Source organism: Oryctolagus cuniculus, chromosome 2 (assembly GCF_051225735.1).
Source record: "Oryctolagus cuniculus isolate XC-2025 breed Fujian yellow rabbit chromosome 2, ASM5122573v1, whole genome shotgun sequence".
NCBI classification, from domain to species: Eukaryota; Metazoa; Chordata; class Mammalia; order Lagomorpha; family Leporidae; genus Oryctolagus; species Oryctolagus cuniculus.
The window spans coordinates 115,046,884-115,068,072 of NC_142868.1; the positions used below are offsets into that span (position 1 = coordinate 115,046,884).

At 50.7% G+C, this 21,189-nt stretch overlaps 1 protein-coding gene and 1 long non-coding RNA gene across 2 annotated transcripts in view; one reads left to right on the forward strand and one right to left on the reverse strand.

Annotated features, from left to right (window-relative positions):
- CNGA3 (cyclic nucleotide gated channel subunit alpha 3) overlaps window positions 1-7,088 on the reverse strand; it is a 42,113-nt gene extending 35,025 nt beyond the window's left edge. Inside the window, exon 1 of the mRNA XM_089326025.1 lies at window positions 6,855-7,088. The gene's annotated coding sequence lies outside the window, so the exon portion shown is untranslated. The remainder of the gene's footprint in view (window positions 1-6,854) is intronic.
- Window positions 7,089-10,134: 3,046 nt separating this feature from the next.
- LOC149128005 (uncharacterized) lies at window positions 10,135-20,637 on the forward strand. Its single transcript, XR_016229661.1, has 3 exons — window positions 10,135-10,303; window positions 18,885-18,983; window positions 20,586-20,637. It is a non-coding gene; the product is annotated as an uncharacterized LOC149128005 (long non-coding RNA).
- Window positions 20,638-21,189: the final 552 nt, after the last annotated feature.

Below are 21,189 nucleotides of genomic sequence, written 5' to 3' on the forward strand. Positions count from 1 at the left end.
CTGGCAGGAGCCAGGAGCCAGGTGCTTTTCCTGGTCTCCCATGGGGTGCAGGACCCAAGCACCTGGGCCATCCTCCTCTGCACTCCCTGGCCATAGCAGAGAGCTGGCCTGGAAGAGGGGCAACCGGGACAGAATCCGGCGCCCCAACCGGGACTAGAACCCGGTGTGCCGGCGCCGCAAGGTGGAGGATTAGCCTATTGAGCCACGGCGCCGGCTCATTGGAGTGGAGTCTTGGGGCGAGCATCTCCCCAGTGAACGTGTGCTTTCCAGGATGACTGGGGCACTCCGAACACAGCATTCCAGACAATTTCCATTTTCCTCACAACACGACTCAGTCTGACATGTTCCCTGCATCACCCTCCTATTGGCTCCTTGCAAGTATGTCCCAGGCAACAACAACACTGCTGAGGGTGGTGAGAAACTAGAACCCTCATACATGGCTGGTGGGGACATACATGGTTCTACCACTTTGGGAAACTGTCAGGCAGTTCCTCAAAATGCCAGCCATAGAGTGTACGACCCAGCAATTCTACTCCTTAGCTCACACTTAGAAATAAAAACCTACGTCCACACAACAACTTGTATAGGAATGCTTACAGCAGCATTTGTCACAGCATCCAGAAAGTGGAAACAACCTAAATGGCTATCAACCAATGAAACAGATGAAATGTGGAGTGCCCGCCTACCGGGAGGCCATCCTCCAGGCCAGGGAGAGACACTGATAGAGGCTACAACACAGACAGATACTGTAAACACACACAAAGTGGAGGGAGCCAGACACTAAAGGCCACACAATTTCATTTATACAAAGTGTCCAGAACAGGCAAATCCACAAAGACAGACAGCAGATGAACAATTTCCTGGGGCAGGAGTTGGGGGAGTGAGGGAAGGGAGTGACCACTCCCAGCTACAGCAATCCTCTTGGGGGTGTTGATAGTTCTGAAACTGTATACTGTGAATATACCACTGAATGCACATTTTAAATGGCAGCTCTCATAGCATGAATTACACTTAAAAAAGCAATATTAAATCTAAAAGAAGAAATACTGCTGAAAATACAAAACTCACAGTATCTGCTACAAGGAACCCATAAAATAGAAATATAATAAAGGAGAGTAATGTCAAAATATGGCATTCATCACCATCATCATCATTTTTTTAGGGCTTATGTTTCCAGACACTGCTCTACAATGTTTTACATAAACTCATTTTCTTAAAAAAAAAACACAAGATTTATTTATTTACTTGAAAGGCAGAGTGAGGAGAAAGGCAAAGGAAGAGAAAGAGAGAGAGAGAGAGAGCGCGAGCTTCCACCTGCTGTTTCACTCTCCAAATGGCCACAACAGCCAGGGATGGGCTTGGCCAAAGCCAGGAGCCAGAACTCCATCTGGATCTCCTATGCGGGTGGAAGGGGCCAAAGCACTTGGGCCATCATCTGCTGCTTTCCCAGGAGCAGGGACCCGGATCAGAGACAGAGCAGCCAGGACTCCAACCAGCGCTCTCCTGCGGGATGCTGGTGTTGCATGCGGTAGCTTAACCACACCTCTGGTCCCTACATCAGCTCGTTTAATACTCACAGGAACTCTATGAGGTCCATGCTGTTACTATCCTTATTGTACAGGTGGGCAAACCAAGATATGCAGTCCACACAGCCAGGACTCACGTAGCCTGGACTATAACAGACAATCTAATTGTAGCTCCTACAGGATTAATCCTTTGCCTCTCAAGAAACAAGGCTAACTTCTGGGACCAGGAAGTTTCAAAGCTTCCTCTACCTGCCTGAGAAATGTCTGAGATGGCAGCTCAGGTCCTTGACAAGGCTGAGCTGTGAGGTGACGAGGGGAGATAGAGGGCAGAATTCCATTGTCCCTCGTCTGTGGAGTGCAGTACAGGCTGCACCAAACCCAGGAATGTACTTGCATCAAGAAAGAGGCAATAAGTTTGAGTTAGGAGAGCTGATAAGTGAACAGAAATGGAGGTTTCCAAATGCCAGATGCAAAATTTCAGTCTCTGCCAGAGAAGAAAAATTAACTTTGTTCCCGAGAACAGGAAGAGATTTGGGGTGGAAGTGAAGGCACTGGATTAGAACAAGGTTATCAATTATGTTACTCAATCAAGGAGGCAGAGGCCCAGCTCAGGCCTAGAAAGTGTCCTCCTTCCCTGCAGAGGCGAGTCACGATTAATGAGCCTCTGGAAGCCTCAGGTCTAAGTGTAATAAGTTTTTGAAATGAATGCTTTGCGATAATATTCAGCTGTTCAGGTTGAGATTTCACAAGGATCAAAGCGCTTTCCAGATCTTGCCAGAGCTGGGGTACCCAGATCTCTGGCACCAGCCCGGTAGACACCCTCTCCAGAAGAGCCTGTTCCTCCCTCCCCTGTTCCATCACACTCTGGGCCAGCAAGGCCAGGCCAGGGACCTCCCTTCCTTCCCCAAGAACCTGCATCGCTAAGCCTCACTGCTTTTTATCTCGATTAACTTTTTTGAAGTGTGATAATGGGAGTACTACATGCAAGTAATGCACATAGGAAATAAGGGGGCCCTATTTAACTTCGAGCCCACGCTGTGTGTCAGACACTGTGATAAGGAATTCACCGCAATTCACTTAGTCCCCGACACCCTGACGAGGCAGGTATTATAATGGTGACTTCCAGTGTAGACAGAAAGAAGCTGAGATTCAGGATGATCAAATAACTTGTTTGAAGTCATCCAGTGGCAGAGCCAGGGAGCAAATTCTGTTTAACTTTGACCTCTATACTGCATTATTATAAATCAAGGAAGAAGCAATTATTATAAATCAAGGAGAAATGCATGACTTCTGCAGAGAAGGACAGAACAAGTGCTCTGGTGACCAGGCAAGGTCTGGTGCAGGCGATGTAAGGGGAGCTCACTGTCCTGAATGGCGCTGTACCGCCCTTTCTCCCAAAGACTCCAAACCTGCTCTTCCTCCCCCAGCCCGGACTTGGTTCATGCCGTGAATGACGTCCAAAGCCAACACCACCCAACTAAGACTTGGCATGAGCTTTTCTCTCCTTCGCCTCCCTTGCTGCCCTGGGTACCATGTCAGTAACCAACTATCAGTTATGACCAACTATCTGTCCTCACTGCCCCTTCTGCTCATTCATTCCAGTCCAGAAGCAGGCTGAACACTGGCCATTTGCCATGGTGTTTGCTAGGCAGGGAGTGTACTGTGGTGACCCAGACAGAGGCAGCTCTTGTCCTCTTTGAGCTGTGCCCTGCCTTTGTCTAGGCCCTGGTGCCCCTTCCTGGAGTAGTGGCAATAACACCCCTTGCTCCTTTCCCACCACGGTCTCTTCCCCCTGCAATCCATCCAGTGCCAGGCACTCAGGACGTGCTCAGTGCGTGTGGAGTGAGTGAGTATGTGACTGGATGAACTTCCACGGTGACCTCATGGTCTTTCGTGTCACTCTTCAGAATCTTTTGGAGATGGCCTCTTCACCCACGTCTGCAGTCTCCACTTCCTGGTGTGACCTTCAAAACTTTTCATAACCTGGGCCAAATCAGCCCTAACCATCCACCCTTTGCTTCTAAGCACTGTAACTTTGCTTGTCCCCTGTAGCGGCAGAGCCTGTTCTCACCACAGCTTATGCTGCACTTCCCAGCCTCTCCTCCAGTCCCAGAGAAGGCTCAGGGATGGGCCCTGGCCAGGGAACGCCTCCCATGATGCAGGACCCCAGACCCTCACAGTCTCAGACATTGCATGAGTGACGGCCCTGCCACTGAGATGCTCCAAGTCTGTGGCTATAGCAGGACCCCGCCCCTCCTGGCCAATCTACACAGCTTTGCTTCTGGAAGTCCTCTGCCTAAAGGGATCTTTCCCCTCTTCCTGACTTCGAGTTTCAGCTCCCACATGGTCTCCCAACCTGACCGGGAGTCCATCTCTGTCGCTCCCCGTCTTCGTGGAGGAACGACACAGGACCCTGCGCTGTTCTTCTGTCTGCTCAGCCCTCCCCGGGTTTGCTGCTGGTTCTTCCCGGGTTGGCTACCGTCCCTTCCACCTCCCTGGAAGGGCGGTTCCCCCTGCCACATTCCCTACTTCCGCGGGGGAGCGGCACACCGCCGGCCGGCTCTCTTGGGGGCTGCACAGGTGTTCCTTCAGATGTTCCCCTTAGATGTTCCTGGTGCATGTTGTCTCTCTCCTCCTTTATAGTCCTCTTCACCAATCCCAACTCTGCTACCCACACGCCGAGTACGCTGCTCTCCTCCAATCAGGAGCAGGTCCTACAGTTTATTGGTTGAACTGGAGGCAGCTGTGTAGAAGCTGTTTCTCCCTTCTCAGCGCCATATTGTGGGAGAGCAGATGCATAGAATAAGTCTTAATTCCAGTAACTTAGTCTAGTCCGAGTTGCTCCCAGTTGCTCCCCACACATCTCTCTCTCTCTCTCTCTCTCTCTCTCTCTCTCTCTCTCTCTCTCTCAGTGCTGTCTCACCACCTCATGTCAGCCCAGAGGCCAGGCCAGCTGGCCGCTAGTGTAAACGTTTGTCTCCCACACCACACCATGAGATCCCAGAGGGCAGGGGCTGTGTTTGCGTAATTGATTGCATTCTGCTCCCACGGGACTTGGGCTTGTGCTTCCCGGGAGAAGTCAGTGTGCAACTGAAATGAATAGGTCAGAGAGAAAACCATGCACATTTCCTCCTCAGTGTATGTCCTGGAGGAGATGGAGAAAAAAGCCTGACCCATCTCAAACTGGGGTCCACAGTGTTTGGGGAGGGTTAGCCAGGGATCCAGGTGAGCAAGCCTCTGTGGGGCACGCAGGGAGGAGGCTGGCTAAAGAGGGCCCTGGAGTCTGGTCACTCCCACCCCCCATCTCCCGCGGGGAAACCAGGCCCAGAAAGGCCTTCCAGTTTTCCAGACCCGAAGAAGAGCACAGCTTCCGACTGTTTACCTCTTGGGTACCATGGCGACTGGAGGTCGGTCGCCATGGCAACTCCATTCTTAACGAGACACGTGACCGCGGGCGGATAGTGAATGAGAACAGAAAAAGGCAGAAAAGCAAGGCGGATCAAAGGCTAGGGGGCATCGGAGTCACAGCCTGCGGTGAAGGTCCCGCGCAGCCCGCAGCCCGGTCGGTTCCCAGAACGCCTCAGCCCACTTCTCCTGCGTCCTGTGCCCGAGGGAGCCCCCTGAGGTGGCCGAAAGGGAGGAGCGGGTGTGCCTGGAGCGGGAGGTGGGGGTTCATGGCCTCTCTCCCCTCCCCAAGTGATCTCCCGCCTGCTGAGTGAAGTCCAGCTGGGTCCCCCGAAGGGCAGAACTTTCCAGAAACTGGACCTGGCCACAGCGCGCACAGCGGTCACCTGCCCGATCCGGCCAAACTTTCCGGCGCCCGTGAGCTCACAATTGGGGTGCGTGCAGGGCCGTCGGTGGTGACCCCACGCCCGCACGACCAGGGCTCCAGGAATGAGTATTTGCAGGCACAGCGGCCCCCTCCGGTATGGGGTCTGCAACCAGGTGGGGACCAACCCCTCCCTAACGGTTTCAGATAGCAGGAACGGCGCCCACCCCAGCCTCGCCCAGAGTCGCGACAGGCTGTGCAGATTTCCCGGCCAGCCCCGTGGGACGCGGGACCACCGAGAAGGTCGGAGGCTGGCTGGGATCGCTGCTCCCAGACCCTTCCTCTTCCCCCACACGCCGCGGCCAGCGGAGAGACGTGCCTGACGGTGATCGAGTTAAAGAAGGGCCAGCGCCAGGGAGAAAAGTGAAACTGCTCTCCCAGCCTCCAGTCCCCAGCCCCAGCCCAGCGTGGCCACAGCGCAGGGGGCAGTGGGGGCAGGCCCTGGGGACGCGGGGTGGGGGGCGGGCGGGTGGAAGCTGAGCGGCCGAGAAAAGCCTGTGCCCTGATGCGATTAGCGGATCTCAAGGGATCAGAGGCCAGGGGCCTCGCGCCCACTACTCTAGCGCTAAAGCCGGAGGCCCCGGCAGCGCCGAGACTGGGGCATGATCTTTTTCTTTTCTTTTTAAAATTATTTGTAAAACCTCCGTGTTCATACGTAAAACGTGTGCGTTTTTATGGGTGCAGTGCGATATTTCAATACACACACACAGGGTAAACCGACCGTACCAGGCAATTAGCCGTCCCATTTCTTTTCCTTTCGGGTAGCACAAAGAAAAGATAAGGTTGTGATTTTAACTTTAAAAATAAGCGACTGTTCACTCCTCAAAATTTGAGTTCCAATGCCTCGCGTCTTCCTCAACCGCCTGTCTCTGCTTCCCTGAGGCTGAGAAGGGTCCCCGGAGGCAGCCTCGCGTCCCCCACCCGCTGCAGCCCGGCGGACCCGCTGGGTCCAGACCAAGGCCACAGTTTCCCTGTGCGCTGGGCCGACCCCGGCGAGGGAAACAAGGCGGCGGCTGTGGTGCCTCTTTCTCAACTGGAGGCAGTGGAAGTGCGAGGTTCTGTCCTGTGAGCCCTGTGCAGTCTGAACACCCTCCAGGTCCCCAATTGGGCAACCCAGCTCCTCCAGCCGCGCGCCCCGACGGCTCGGCGGGTCAGCCCAGCGCGACTGCGGAACGTGAGTGGAGGGGCGCGAGATACGCTGCGGGGCACAAGCAGCCGCTTCTAGTCCTTTGGACTTCACTGTTGGGAGGGGGAGAGGGAGAGGTGGGCGTGAGGAAGCCGGGCAGGGAGTGGAGGTCGGAGCGCGCCCCTTGCTAGTGCCCCCAGTCGCGCCCGCCGAGACGCGGCCCGTTTCAGCACCGGGGCTGCGGACAGCGCCGCTCCCAAGCGCACCGCCACCTGCTGTGGACAGAGAGGTCTTTAATCACCTCCTGCCCCTGCCCCGAGGCTGCGGCCCCCGCCCCAGCAAATCACTGCTCCAGAGCCCCTCAGGTCCTTACCCGCCAAACTTTGAGCTTCTCCGCGGCGCGCCCCGGTCCGGCCGAGCAGCTCCTCTCTCCCCGTCTTGGTTCTGGGCAGCGGCTCCAGCCTTGCTCCCTCCCCCACACTCCCCGGCGCCGGACCCTCCTCTGGGGACAGCCGAAGGAACCCAGTGCCTCGCTCTGCCTGAGAAAGTCAGGTGAGACTCCCGAGAGAGGCAGAAGCCACTGGTTCACATCCCCGTCGCCTCCAACGGAAGAGGGGGCGAGCCAGGAGCAAGACGGCAGCCAGGTCCGCCCGTCTGGACTCTCGCCTGACCGCAGGCGGCCCTTCCTGGATGTTTTACCAGTAGCGTAATCCACACTGGGAGAGAACGCACCACAGAGGTCTGAGAGTCTGAGGTTTAAAGGTGGGGAGATACACGGATGAAAGCGTTCTTAAGCCCGTTTACAATCTTGGGGCGGATTTTAGAAACGAGTCTCTCTTTGGGATATTGGGTATTCTCCTTGAAGAGTTTTGTTTCCTTCTATCAGACAACACCAGACGCCCTGAACTAAAAATTCAAATCACCAATCTAGTTAGTAGTTTGTTTGTTTTTTTATCCTTTATGGCAGCTGGAGAACCTTAAATTCTTTGGATGAAATAGCTTTATTAAAACCTTGGGGCCTGTGCTGTGGCACAGTGGGTTAATCCTCCACCTGCAGTGCTGGCATCCCATATGGGCACCGGTTAGAGTTCCAGCAGCTCCACTTCCAATCCAGCTCTCTGCTATGGCCTGGGAAAGCAGTGGAAGATGGCCCAAGTCCTTGGGCCCCTGCGCCTGTGTGGGAGACCCAGAAGAAGTTCCTGGCTCCTGGCTTCAGATGGGTGCAGCTCCGGCCATTGCAGCCAACTGGAGAGTGAACCAGAGGATGGAAGACTCTCTCTCTCTGCCTCTCTTCTTTCTATGTAACTTTTTTTTTTATTTGACAGAGTTAGACAATGAGAGAGAGAGAGAGAGAGAGAGAAAGGTCTTCCTTCCATTGGTTCAACCCCCCCCCCCCCAAATGACTGCCATGGCTGGAGCTGCACCAATCCAAAGCCAGGAGCCAGGTGCTTCCTCCTGGTCTCCCATGTGGGTGCAGGGGCCCAAGCACCTGGGCCATCCTCCACTGCCTTCCCGGCAGAGAGCTGGACTGGAAGAGGAGCAACCAGGACTAGAACCCGGCACCCATATGGGATGCTGGCGCCGCAAGGTGGAGGATTAACCAAGTGAGCCACAGCGCCGGCCCTCTGTGTAACTCTTTCAAATAAATAAAATAAATATATTTTTTAAAAAGCCTCAATATTTTCTCAAATTCATTTTGCCCCCATAAATACAAGACACGGAGACACAGATCTCCATTAAGTGTGAAGACCTAATCCCATCTGCCTCTGTTGGCAGCAACATTCCCCAGTTAAGGATGGGAGGAGCAGGCCAGGAATCTGAGCCAGCTTGTCTGGGACAAGGCCCGGACAGCCCCATGGCTTCCAGGGTCTCATGACTGACACCCCCATGGGAAGGAATGCCACAAAAGTGGGTTCCACTGCAGCCAGCAGTCCAGAGCTTTTTGAGGTCTGGGAGCTCATGGCATTTCCTGGACATGCCCGTCTAACTGCCTATTCATGGGGCAGACTAGTCTTCTTCAAAAGGCTCGAGTCTTTGAGTTCATGCAACTCTGGAAGGGAAAGATGATGAACATACTCATCACTGCAGAATGAAGAGTTAGAATGGTGTGTGAGCACACACATTTGTGCACATGCACATTCACCTTAAAGAAGGGAAACAAGGGGCTGGCATTGTGGTGTCGCAGGTAGAGCCACCGCCTGCAAAGCCAACATCCCATGTGGGTGCCAGTTTGGGTTCCAGCTGCTCCACTTCCAATCCAGCTCCCTGCTAATGGCTTGGGAAAAGCAGCGGAAGATGGCCCAGGTGTTTGGGCCCCTGACACCTCTGTGGGAGACAGGATTTAGCTCCTGGCTTCAGCCTGGCCCAATGCTGACTGTTGCAGCCATTTGGGGAGTGAACCAGAGAATGAAAGTTCCCGCTCTCTCTCTGTGTATGTATTTCTCCCTCTTTAACTCTAACTTTCAAGATAAATTTTAAAAATATTTTTTAGAAAAAGGAAAGCAAGAAAAATCAGGCTTAATTTTCAGATTTAAGGGATTCTGAGCAAATAAATGGAAGTGGTGAATCAAAACCAAGTTGAAACCACAGAAGTTGGAGGAATGGGGAATTCTTGTAGTATTGTTATTATTATTGATTCTGGAAGAAATCTGCAACTGGTTTAACACAGGAGAAAACATAATTTATGAGACTGTCTCATTAAGACCTTTAGTATCCCTGTTCTAAAGAATCTCCAGCCTGGCTCAGTTACCATTTGCAGCTTTTTCTGGTCCTCACTGTTAGGAAATGCTTTATCCCCTCTAATCCCAGTAATTTATGCTACACATTAAAGCTGTTTCCTATTGGCTTGTTCTCACGGAAGACTGAAGGCAGGTGTTTGTCTTCTATTGTCTGGAAACATTGCAGAGCTTTGGACGAATCTTAAATCCTAAGACTGAAGAAAGTAGTGGTTAATTTTAAAGCATCATCCCGGAAAGTCCCTTAGGATACTGTTTCTGATGTGCACAGTGTTTCTAAGATTTGAGGGAGAAAACAAGACTACACAAAACTAACCATGAAATGGGAAAGTCGACCGAGTCAGATGAATGGAGCCACGATATTTAGCACAAGAATGGGTACACGATTGGCCCTTAGGAAATGATGTGTGTGGCAAATAGCACAGAAGACCTTTGGGTACCTGAAAGGTAGAAACAGGTAAACTGAGGCTTGAAATGGCAGCAGAGAGCCTGACAGAAATACACCTGTGAATTTGCCTGCACAGGGCACCCAGCAGCAAGACCCCAGGCTGTCAGCACCCAGATTTGGCCTGAGACCCACTCAGCGGGATGGCCCTGGGGAGCTGTGCTTTTGCTTACACCGGTGAGTGGAACTGTGTGAAAGGAAGAGGTGGTTATGGCACAGTGTGGAAGCGACAGCAATCTCTGGTCAAGATGCAGGATGCAAGCAGTCCTAAGGCAATCCTGATGCATTAGTGGGATGTCCTAATGAGCCCACAGCACCAAGAGGGCCAGGAGAGCAATCCTGGGGAACCCAGAGTCTTGTGCCAGAATGGGGAGACCACAGTGAAAAAAACTGAGAAGGTCCCACTGTCTCTTCCTGACAGGCCAGGTGAGACTGGGAGGGAACGGGAACCAGGTGAACTCCAAATTGCTTCGGCCTCAGTCAGGATAAGCTAAGGAGGTGAGGAAGGGTCCGGAGGGGAAAAGTGTGGCAGCTGGACATGATGGAGGCAGGAGAGAGTTCGGTTTGAAGTAGAAAGGCACAGAGAACCTCCCTGCTGAAGACAGGTCTTGCAGACAAGACAGAGGCCTAGAAATTAGCAAGGTAAGAGAGCCGGAGGTAAGGACCTGGGATCTGAGAGTGAGGGAGGAATGAAAGATAGGGAAACAGTACAAGATCACCCCAGGGAGGGAACATCACGGTAAATGACTTGCTTTAAGGACCCCTGTGTTTAACTTTCCCTTGTCCTGAAGGATAGGACATTCTAGACTCCCCGCCTCTCCGTCCTGCTCAGGGGACCCCTCCTGGCTGCCCAAAGCTTTTTCTGCTTCTTTTAATCAACTTTGTTCTGCTCAACCTCCTTTGTCCATGTTTTCATTCTTCACGGGCACAAGACATGAACCCCAGTGGCTAGAACTATAGACGTCTGCAACAGACAGCAGGAGTGGAGTGGAGGCCAGTTCTACCCCCTGTAAATGAGGCACCAGGGAAAGGAAATACCAGCTGTGCCCACAGGAATACATCTGATCATGAACTTGCACATGTGTGGCTGAGGGGACTCCCGATGACCTGTAGTTTTGTTTTTAAAATTTAGAAAGGGGTCGGCCCTCTAGTTCAGTGGGCTAAGCCTCCACCTGTGGCTCCAGCATCCCATATGGGTGCTGGTTCTAGTCCCAGCTGCTCCTTTTCCGATCCAGCTCTCTGCTATGGCCTGGGAAAGCAGTAGAAAATGGCCCAGGTCCTTGGGCCCCTGCACCCACTTGGGAGACCCAGAAGAAGCTCCTGGCTCCTGGCTTCGGATCAACGCAGCTCTGGCCATTGTGGCCATTTGGGATGTAAACCAGCAGATAGAAGACCTCTCTATCTCTCCCTTTGTCTCTCAAATCAATTAAAAAAATTTTAGAAAAACTGTGATGGTCCATATAACCCTCTGGGATTTGTTTTTATCAATCAGTATTTTTTTTTCTTTCTTTCTTTTTGACAGGCAGAGTGGACAGTGAGAGAGAGAGAGAGACAGAGAGAAAGGTCTTCCTTTTGCCGTTGGTTCACCCTCCAATGGCCACCAAGGCCGGCGCGCTGCGGCCAGCGCACTGCGCTGATCCAAAGCCAGGAGCCAGGTGCTTCTCCTGGTCTCCCATGGGGGGCAGGGCCCAAGCACTTGGGGCATCCTCCACTGTACTCCTGGGCCACAGCAGAGAGCTGGCCTGGAAGAGGGGCAACTGGGACAGAATCTGGCGCCCCGACCGGGACTAGAACCCGGTGTGCCGGCACCGCAAGGCAGAGGATTAGCCTATTGAGCCGGGGTGCCGGCCATCAATCAGTATTAGGTCAGTAAGATTCAGTGACATTGCTAGTAGCTACAGTTCATTCAGCTTCATTGTGAGAATATATAATTTATCATTTAGTCTGCACACATTATCTGTTGCATTAAAAAACAGGAGGTGGGTGGGAACTCAACTTTTGCTGTTCTGATTACATAAATTCCTCCAGATCAAACAAATCCTAGATGTACTAGGAACATGTAAATTGTGCCCATAGGTGGGTAACAAGACAGCTGTTTTTGCTGGGGGCCATATGGTGCCCAGTGTGCTAAAGAACACACAATCTGGTAAGGAGATAAGTCAGACTAACAGGTGAGGAGCAGCAATGCAAACAGATAAGCCTCATTATCAGTAAGGGGGGCAGGGGCAAGTGGGCTTGCTCTGGCAGGTGCTCTGGATCCTTGACAAACACCGAGGCAATTTGTAGGAATGAGTCTGGGGAAATGATATATTTATGAGGAGGCAGGTAAGGCTCACCCAAGAAACAACAATGCATTAGTGTCCCTGCAGGAATTCTCTCAGTCAGTGCGAACTGGGGAGGAAAGGCCCCACGGTGGGAGGAGAGGTGATTTGTCGTCTTGAAGGCCTATTTTGCCTGCTGCTTTCTCAGGCAACAAAGATAATGGCATCCATTTCCCTCCCCTACATGGCAGTTCCAAGACAAAAAGAAAAATAAATTTATGAGAAAGATTTGAAGTAAAAAAGTGTATCCAAGGGGCCGGGGCTGTGCCATAGCAGGTAAAGCCACTACCTGGCACCTGGGGTGCCAGCATCCCATATAAGTGCGGGTTCGAAGCCTTGGCTGCTCTGCTTCTGATCCAGCTCCCTGCTAACACGCATGGGAGAGTCCTTGGGCCCCTGCACTCACATGGGAGACCCAGAAGAAGCTCCCAGCTATTAGCTTTGGCCTGGCTCAGCCCTGGCCATTGCAGCCATTTGGGGAGCGAACCAGCAGATGGAAGACCTCTCTCTCTCTCTCTCTTTCTCTCTCTCTGTCTTTCAAATAATTAAATACATCTTTAAAAAAGCAGAATCTATCCACACCTTCCCAGGAGCCTGAGGAGCTCTGTGGGGCCATGGGACCTGAGCTCCTTTATCCCCTGGGGAGCCTGCTCCTAATGCAGGCCAGGCCCGCAGGTAGCGGACAGATGGGGCTTCCTGTACAGCCTCTCCGTCAACCTTTCCACAGCAAGCAAATTTTCACAACTTGAGCCCTTTCAAATTACAAATAACTCCAGGAAGACAGAGTGTGGATAGAGCCAAAAAGGAGAAAAACATCTAGAGGAGAGCTTCTGATGGTCCTTCGGACCGCAGGTGTGGAATGGCAAGGTGTGGGGGGTGGGTGTTACAGCAGGGGTGGCTAGGATCCAGCACCAGTTTGGCCTCCATCACCATCAAGCCGAAAATCACCTGAGTGTTGCTTCCCACACACCGAAGGATAATCCCCTGTGCTAGTGTGAAAGCTGGCGACCGTGCTCAGGATGCAAGCTGGTTTTAATGGACTGTAATGTAAAAGTCATCAAGGATGCCCGTGAGCAGAGGTGATGTGTTCTGGGGCTCAACACTCGGCTCAACCTTGTCATCATGGCCTTGGAGAACCATGCCAAGAACCCGTATATTTCTCTCTCTCTCTTTTTTGACAGGCAGAGTGGACAGGGAGAGAGAGAGACAGAGAGAAAGGTCTTCCTTTTGCCGTTGGTTCACCCTCCAATGGCCGCTGTGGCCAGCGCACCGCGCTGATCCGATGGCAGGAGCCAGGTGCTTCTCCTGGTCTCCCATGGGGTGCAGGGCCCAAGCACTTGGGCCATCCTCCACTGCACTCCCGGGCCACAGCAGAGAGCTGGCCTGGAAGAGGGACAACCGGGACAGAATCCGGCGCCCCGACCGGGACTAGAACCCGGTGTGCCGGCACTGCAAGGCAGAGGATTAGCCTATTGAGCCGTGGCACTGGCCAAGAACCCGTATATTTCAATATGAATGGAACGTATAGCTAACATGCACCCAGGACATGCAATGATACAAGAGTGGATCCGAAAATATCTGCGGGGCTGTGGTTAGGTCACTGCTTGGGATGCCCACGTCCCATACTGAAGTGCCTGCTTTGAACCCAGGTTCCTGGCTTCCCATCCAACTTCCTGCTAATATGCTCCCTGGGATGGGCCGGTGCCATGGCGCACTAGGTTAATCCTCTGCCTGCGGCGCCAGCATCCCATATAGGCACCAGTTCTACTCCCAGCTGCTCCTCTTCCAGTCCGGCTCTCTGCTATGGCCTGGGGAAGCAGTGGAAGATGGCTCAAGTGCTTGGGCCCCTGCACCCGCATGGGAGACCGGGAAGAAGCTCCTGGCTCCTGGCTTCAGATCAGCACAACTCTGGCTGTTGCGGCCATTTGGGGAGTGAACCAATGGAAGGAAGACTTTTTTCTCTGTCTACCTCTCACTGTCTGTAACTCTACCTGTCAAATAAATAAATAAAATCTTAAAAAAAAAAAACTTCCTGGGAGGCAGCTCAAGTACTTGGGTCCCTGCCAACCACATTAGAGAAGACTGAATTGAATTCCCTGCTCCTGGCTTCAGCCTGTGCCCACCCTGACTGTTGTGGGCATTTGGGGAGTGAATGAGTAGATGGAAGATCTCGCTCTCTCTCTCTCTCTCTTTGCTTTAAAAAAAAAAAATAAATAAAAAAAATCTTGAGAGCCTCCAATGATGGGTTGAATATGAAGGTACTTCAAAAGTATCTTAAAAAAAGTTCATAGAAAATGGAATAAAAGAAGATACACATTTTCCATGAACATTGGATACAGACCAAGGAAAGTTCTAACAGGAACAAAAACAGGGTTCAAAAGACCAAATGCCCCAGCATAGGAAGTGAAGACATGCCTCACTTAAAATGAAGTGAATCCTCCCAATGAGCTGTCCTCCCAAAAACTGTGAAAGAAGGCTGACTTAACAGAAGTATATCAAGTAGAAAGGAGGTGAGTCTTGCCCAATAGCACGTTTTAAAAAAAAAGTCGCACAAACAATATTATATTAATAATAATAGAACTTTAAAATTAAATCTGTTAAATCAATTATACATTTCTGTAGCTTTCTAGGTTTTTTTCACACCTACATCTCAAGCAGTGGTGAAAATGCACTTTTGCTATTCTGCTCTTAGGTATTATATCTTGAGAAATAGCCTATTGTGTTTCATCCATTTCCAGTGATTTTTGGTCATGACCAAATTATTTATCACTGGCTATGATCATGGTCAACTAAATTACATCATTAATATGCTGATTGGCATAATTGTTGGCCTTTTATTTCCCACTTGTTTTCACTCCATAAAGACCTGCATAGAATCTTCTGTTGTTGTTCTTTCCCTTAGGTTAGTTTCAGAACAAAGAGGGAGTGAACCCCCAAGTTCAGAAGAGGCTTCAGCACTTTCTGCTGCCACTGTATTTTTTTAATCTCTATTTTTCAAACTTCATGCATAAAATGTGCCCCATTACAGTTTTAATTTGCATCACAGTAAGAGGAGGTAAAGTTGAACGTTTTCTTATGTTTATTTATTACTTGCATTTCCTCTCTGTAAACCATCTATTCATGTCCTCTGTCATTTGCATTAAAGTTTTAATTTTTTCCTTTCAATTTTTGAGAACTTTTTGTGCAACACTGACAGATATGGGGTACAATGGACTATTTCAACACATTTATAAAGTATGAAGGGATCTAATCGGGAAATTAGCATTTACATTTTCTTATCATTTCTTTATGTTTGGAGCCTTTGAGTGCCTCTTTTCTATTTCCTCATAAAATATATAAGAGGTTTTGTGAACTACAGCCACCCCACTGAGTGTGGAGCACCAGAATTTGCTTCTTTAATCTAACGGTGTTTTGGTATCCACTGATAATATTTATTCTTTTTTTTTTTTTTTTTTTGACAGGCAGAGTGGACAGTGAGAGAGAGAGACAGAGAGAAAGGTCTTCCTTTGCCGTTGGTTCACCCTCCAATGGCCGCCGCGGCCGGCGCGCTGCGGCTGGCGCACCGCACCGATCCGATGGCAGGAGCCAGGAGCCAGGTGCTTTTCCTGGTCTCCCATGGGGTGCAGGGCCCAAGCACCTGGGCCATCCTCCACTGCACTCCCGGGCCACAGCAGAGGGCTGGCCTGGAAGAGGGGCAACCGGGACAGAATCCGGCGCCCCGACCGGGACTAGAACCCGGTGTGCCGGCGCCGCTAGGCGGAGGATTAGCCTAGTGAGCCGCGGCGCCGGCCTGATAATATTTATTCTTGCGGTCAGTTCCCTTTGAGTTGCATTCAATTCATTGCAAGCCTAGAAATGCATACATGATTCCACTGCCTGTATGATGTCTAGTCTTTTTTTCCCCCACTGGGTGGTCTAAGGTTTTTATTTTTAACACAACTTAATATTCTTTAAAACAATTGGACTTATTCTGACATAAGGTCTAGATAATTTGACTTGAAATCTAACTTTTCCATCTGTTCAAACAACGAATCCACTCCTGTCTCTCATGCTAGACTCTTCTGACAGTACTGGAGCAGACAGAGACTTGAGTGCTTAGGACCTCAGCCACGCCCACACTGTGTACGTTGCCAACTGGTTGCCTCCCACCTCCACATTCATCCTTCGTACCTGCTCTGCAGTCATGGGCGGACTTTCTTCCTTACAGGGAGCGTGGTGGGAGACTTGCCGCAGGTGATGCACAAAGGGGCTCTCCTGCTGCTGGTGCTGGCTGTGCCATCGTGAGTGAGGCAGGTGTGACAGAGTGGTGGCAGCCTGCCCTGGCCATGTGCCTAGAACACAGGGCTCCCTTAATGACCTCCTCAGCTCAGCCCCAGAGCCCGCAAGTCCTGCCACAGTGGACATCCCCCGCCGCAGTCCTCCTGCCTGCACTGGTCTCTAATTCCCTCTGCTTCTCTCTGCCCCCACGCCCCAAGCCTGTCCCCTGTGGCCTTCTGGAGCTGCAACTTCAGGTCTCATTCATCCACAAGCTCTCAGTTTCTCTGCACCCCTGTGCAGCTGGCCACTTGTGGCCATCTTGAACCCTGGCCGCACTCCTGGCGATTGCTTCCTGCTTGTCCGGGGACGGCAGACAAGCTCGGGCCTGTGTAAACCAGCCAAGCGCTCTGCTATCCACTGAGTGGCTGCTGTACCTGCTCCAACAAGACCTGAGTGCTGGCTCTGGGGAGGAGTCCCCATGCTAAGCCTGTCCTTCCTGTCTTCTGCCCTAGGCTGCCAGCAAGAGTTCTCTCACACCTTGGAGTTACCCTTTATCACGGCTCACTCATTTTTTTTTTTTTTTTGGACAGGCAGAGTGGACAGTGAGAGAGAGAGACAGAGAGAAAGGTCTTCCTTCTGTTGGTTCACCCTCCAATGGCCACTACGGCTGGCGCGCTGCAGCTGGCGCACTGTGCTGATCCGAAGCCAGGAGCCAAGTGCTTCTCCTGGTCTCCCATGCGGGTGCAGGGCCCAAGGACATGGGCCATCGTCCACCGCACTCCCAGGCCACAGCAGAGAGCTGGACTGGAAGAGGAGCAACCACGACTAGAACCCGGGGTACTGGCGCCGCAGGCGGAGGATTAGCCTATTGAGCTGCGGCGCCGGCCATGGCTCACTCATTTTGACATTAACCTTTTCCTTTATCTTCACCTAAATCACATTGCGGTTTCTGTCTGTTGATCAGGGTCAAGCTGATATATGTACTATGAACCAAGGTATCCTTCATATTTTTTTATCTAGAGAAGGGATCAAACATCTTTTTGAGGGCCAGATAGCAGATATTTCAGGCTTTGGGGCCATATGGCTTCTGTCATAAAGTTCAAGCCACATTCATGCCAAAGAGGGGCCAGCATTGTGGCATAGTGGGTTAAACCACTACCTATGACACTGGCATCCCATAACAGAGGGCCAGTTTGAGTCCCAGCTGTTTCACTTCTAATCTACCTGCCTGCTAATGCACCTGGGAAAGCAGTGGAGGATGGCCCAAGTGCTTGGACCCCTGCACCCACATGGGAGACCAGAAAGAGGCTCCTAGCTTCTGGCTTCAGATCGGTGCAATTCCAGCCATTGCTGCCATTTGAGGAGTGAACCAGCAGAAGGAAGACCTTTCTCTCTATCTCTGCCTCTCACTGTCTGTAACTCTACCTCTCAAATTAATAAATATAATCTTTTTAAAAATATCATTACAGCAGCACCAACACATCAACTACTTAGGAATAAATCTAACAGCTGAGCAAGGCTTGTAAATACTATGTGCCAAGAGAAATGAAAGAAGGTCTAAATAAACAGAAAGATGCATTACAGTGTGGTATAGGTTTATGAAATCTTAATATTTTTAAGGTATCCCCCTTAACTGATATAGCGATTCCATGCACTCCCAATCGAAACCAAACCCTTTTTGGAAGAAGTTGGATTCTAAAATTTTACAAAAATGTAAAGAATCTAGATTAGAAAAAACAGTCTTGAAAAGAATCAAGTCAGAGGATTTACAATATCTGGTATCAAGACTTAGGCTAAAGCTACAATAACCAAAGTAGTCTATTCTGGTATAAAAAACAGGAGTTACAGAAAAATACCCATGTATACATGGACAATTGATTTGAAAAATTTTAAATTATTTTTTATTTATTCAGGAGGGAGAAAGAGATAGAGACAGAAAGAGGGACACAGAGGGAGAGACTGAGGGCTCTTTTCTGCTGGTTCACTCTCCAGGTCAGTGGCCAGGGTTGGGTCTGAGGCTGAAGACAGGAGCCAGAACTTAATTCAGGTCTCCCTCATGTGGGTGGCAGGAATTACGGGAGCCATCGCGCTGCCTCCCAGGGTCTGTGTTAGTGGGAGGCGGGAGTTAGGAGCCAGAACTGGGGATTGAACCCAGGTACTCTGATGTGGGATGCAGGTATCCTAGTCATGAGGCTAAATGCCTGCTCCCCGTGAACTTTTTGAAGACACCCTATGTATCATTTCTCAAGAAAGCATTTCCTGAAGAGTCTACTCAAAAATCTCAAGACCCTTCCACCACCCCACCCACACTCTCCCCTTCTTGTTCTACTCTTCTCCACATTCTACCTGCTCTGAACTATCTGGACAGAAAGTCTGTCTCCCTTGCCTCTTGTTATAACTCCCAGCACCTGGAATAAAATTAAGTGTATAGCAGCAACTCAATGAATTCTGGTAAATGTGTGAATCCCAGCTTTGGGTGCCAAGCTCCTGGAGTACAAGTGGGGACAGGGGTTCTTGCCCTCCACATAGACTACGGAGACAACAAATCACAGAACAGTGGTCAGATTCACCAAGCCCTAGACTGGAAGGAACTCACCATTTTCCCCCACCCAGGCATAATCACCACCCTTGTTCTCGTCCTGCAGATGTGTGTTGTCCTGCCTCTTCCAACACTGACTGCTAAAATCCCCAAGGAGACAGAGACCAGCTCTACCTGATCTGACACGGTGACGAGGTGGCCCCAGGTACTATGGGCCACTGAGGAAGGGAATAGCATTTGCTTTGACCCTGCGACCTTCTAGAGAAATGAGACAGCTCAACAAGAAGTCACAGGCACTTAGATTTTCAAACCCTAGCACAGGAGCTTAGCGAGGAAGCTTCCAGGGAAGGGGATTCAGACCTGTTGGAATGCTCACACAGTGTATTAAACACAAGATCTACGTGACATTTAAATCATGCAAATGTATCCTGCTTATCTGCGAGTGGACACAGCACACACATTAACAGTGACACTCTGCCATGAATAGGATATTTCTATTTGACTTGGGAAAACAATTCACTTGAATTGTTCTTCTCTATTTGAATTCTGGTTACTTACCAAGGGGATACATAAATAAATTTATCTTTAAAAATTTTATTTGAAGTTGGTAGGGGAAGAGAGACAAAGAGAGAGAGAAGAAGGGAGGGGGGAGGGAGGGAAGGAGGAAGGGATGGGCAGAGAGAGAGAGAGAGAGAGAGAGAGAATATTGGTCTTCTGTCTGCTGCTTCATTCACCAAATGTTTGCAACAGCCAGGACTGGTCCAGGCTGAATCTAGGATCCCAGAATTCAGTCTCCGTGCAGGGAGGGATGGGGAGTGAGGAGTTACTAAATCTCAGTGGAAAACCATTCCCTTCTCTGTGTGTGTTGGTGGTGGTGGGGATGCCCGCATTGCCCCTGCAGAGGGCCCTGGGGAAGTCTTCCCATGTGAGCGCCACAGGATGAAAGGGGTCAGTGCTGATGGCGGACTCATGGTTGCAATTCGTCCTGCAAGGTTCTTGGCTGCCCAGAGTGGGGTCCTCCTCCTCACATGGTGCAAGGTGGAGGCGGCATTTAGGAGGCCTCCCTCTCGGTGGCTTTGTGGGCGTGTTAGCGGTAATGGTAGCCAGGATCACATCATGGCTCAAGAACAGGGAACACTGAGCTCTCACGGTGTGCTGTATCCTGTCCTAAGATCTCACAGCAGCCCTGTGTGGCAGCTGTGGCTTTCACTCAGGGTGGCCAGAGCACTTTGTGTACAGACCACCAGCCAGCCAGCCAAGAAGTGAAGCAGGCTCTGGGTCTTGCAAGGCTCTTGAACTCACCAAGGATCTAGCTGGAGAGGTTTTGCCCCTCAGGCCTCTGTGGGCACATCTCCTCCTTGCTCAGCCTGCCCAGGTTTGGGGACTTAATGATCCCCTACTTAGCTTGTGAAAAATATAGAATGTCAAGATGGTACCTCAAACCCATAACTTATAAGGACCCTCTGGGAGCAGAGCCCAGGAATCTGCATTGTCAACAGGCCCATTTACAGGCACATAAAAATTGCAAACCTTCCCTGTAGGAAGTAGAGTTGACCTTTGATATCCACAGGGAACTGGTTTCAGGACCCTCTGTAGGTACCAAAATCTGTGGCCACTCACGTCTCTTGTATAAAATGGCATAGTATTTGTGCATAACCTACTCCAATCAACATAAATACTATGTGTAATAGTTATTATATTGTGCCCTTTAGGGGAATAGTGACAAGGGAAAAAAGCCTGCACATGTTTAATATAGATGCAATTTTCCCCCTGATTTTTTTCAATCCGTGGTTGGTTGAATCCACAGACGCAGAACCGGCAGATCCAGAACCTTGCACAGTTTCTGCTTGGCTCTCCAGGTAAGGATGGAGTATTTGGAGAACTCCTTTTTAAGAAATATCACTTTGGGTTCCTGGCAGGAGGTGAATAACTTATATCCAGAAAGGAATCTGATAAGAGGGATGGATTTGCTAGATTGTGCCCCCAAATAAATCCCAGAGAAAGGTTTAAAGCCCTGTGGCACGCCCCAGCAGACCACGTACAAATCCATGTGATGGTAGAGTCACGTTAAAAGCAAAAGTGAAAGGGGAAAGTGGGCATTTGACACCACAGTTAAGTTGCCACTTGGGACAGCTGCATCCCCTATTGGGGTGCCTCACTTGAGCTCCAACTACTCCATGTCTGATCCATCTTCCTGCTAATGCACACCCTGGGAGGCAACAGGTATTGGCTCAAGACCTTGGGTGCCTGCCCACCAATGTAAGAGACCTGGATGGAGCTCCTGGCTCCTGGCTTCAGCCTGGCCCACCTCTGGAGGTTGTGACCACTGGGGGAGTGAACCAGCTGAGGGAAGATCTCTGTTTTTCAAATAAAATGAACATAAACAACAGCTACAGTAAAAATAAAAATGA